We start from the raw sequence: 1975 nt of genomic DNA on the forward strand, positions 1-1975 counted from the left end.
CTACTTACCGTTTATGTATGTGATTACAATTACATAAACACTTGCGAAAGGATGGGAAGGTCACCTTATTCAAGCCAATGGTGTACACAAACGCGTGCTTCTATTTGATTGCAATATTAGACATGTCTCTCGATTCATATATGATCTCCTATCAAAGTCTTTTATATCTTTGAGAGTTGATAAATTAGCTAGTCATGTGAATAAATCACAAGCAATATTGGATAGTGAAATTGTTGTACATACTACCATTGAAATATATTAAAGAAATCGACCCTACCGATGTTTCATTCCATGTTGGTGCTTCAAGCATATGATTATCGTCAAGATATAAGTATTCTACGTATACGTATAGATTATTTTTAAGAGATTAAGTCGTATCAAATGCCAAAGAAATACTAAATCCATAATTTAGGAAAACACAACTTTATCTCCTTTCGTATTACCAAATGTTGTAATACAACTAGGCGTTTTCGTTTGATCTATGAAAATCTCCAAAAAACTCCAAATATTTTTGTTTGATGAAGATGACAATAAGCTAGCCATTAGATAAATTGCGTAAATGCAGTATGAAAATTTTGACGTAGAAATTGAAAACATCTTTTGTTTTTCTGAGCTGTGTAATGTGAATACCAAACAAAGGAGTAAAAATACAAAGAATTTTGAAATTACGAGATTTCATAGTGGTTGCAATAAAAGTTGTATAATTCTAGAGATTGATACTTGAGAGTTATAGATAGTTGAAAGCTATGTGTAAAACTTGGAGCTTCAACTCATATTGTTATATCATAAATATGGTGAGGATAAAGGGAAAAATTCTTGAACACTCAAATTTCTCGAGTAACAGTTTCCCGGAAAATCGATAGTGATTGATGGTGGTGACAAACCTTCCATTGCAAGCAGTTGCTATTTTTGCATCAATGAAATAGATGCGGGCTCTCGAGCTGGCAAGCAGCTTGAATGAGGAAAATCAAGCCTAGCTCGTTGTACTACTCGCATCGGGGTAGGGCGAGCGACTCGTCCCAATTGATACCTGTTGGATTTTATGCGCAATATTAAAGAGATGAAAACGGAAATCAACACAAGAATTTTACGTGGTTCGACGATATGCCTACGTCCACGAGAGCGAAGCAGAGATTTCTTTATTCAGTTGTGAAAAATAGAGTTACAACATATTATTTATACTAACCCTAACCTAGGCCCATATAAAACTTTAAGGCCCGTACAGAAAATACCCCTGTACCGTACCGTGGGGGCGTTGCCCCCGCACCCCCAACCCATTCAGTGTCCCTAACAACCAGACAGTGAATTAAACCCGTGCAAGGCCAATGCCGTCGCTCCGCTCCGCTCCTCTCACTCCACTTCGTTTCGCACCGACATTGGCCCATTTGATCCAGGACTTGTGTTCCATTCTATATGAGCCACATGCACAACAACACTCCTATATTCAGCTTACCTTCAAATTTAAGTGAATGATCATTATACCCCTCAACTACATTTCATTTTTCTAAAGACCTTTAAACACTATTTATCTCTAGCTCGAGATCACAAACTGAATCATCTGGTCAGACTAAACAAGATTGCATTTTCTTGTTTGTTATCCTTCACGAATATTTCCAACTATCATCTTGTTGGAAATTTTATTGACGACAATAATATTGACAATCTTGATTTCGAAGAAAATGAGAGTCGTACCAGTAGATGCGCTATGGTCAACGTGGTCACACAAGTGTCAAATTTCCATTGAGTCAAGTCAATTTTAACCAAATAAATGTCAATTTGTCCGTAAAGGCATAATTCATTTCATCATATAAAAATAAAATCTTTCAAATTCCTCCTCCTTGTTGGTTGATCATGTTTGGGAAGTATTTATAAACCATTTAAATTATAAATAGATAGAAATTAGTGATAGATAAATAGTACTTGTGAATCTCTTAAAATTTATGAATAAAAAATGACTTGAGAGTTTATTAATAGT

The sequence above is a fragment of the Olea europaea genome, unplaced genomic scaffold (genome assembly GCF_002742605.1).
Source record: "Olea europaea var. sylvestris unplaced genomic scaffold, O_europaea_v1 scaffold1752, whole genome shotgun sequence".
Taxonomy (NCBI): domain Eukaryota; kingdom Viridiplantae; phylum Streptophyta; class Magnoliopsida; order Lamiales; family Oleaceae; genus Olea; species Olea europaea.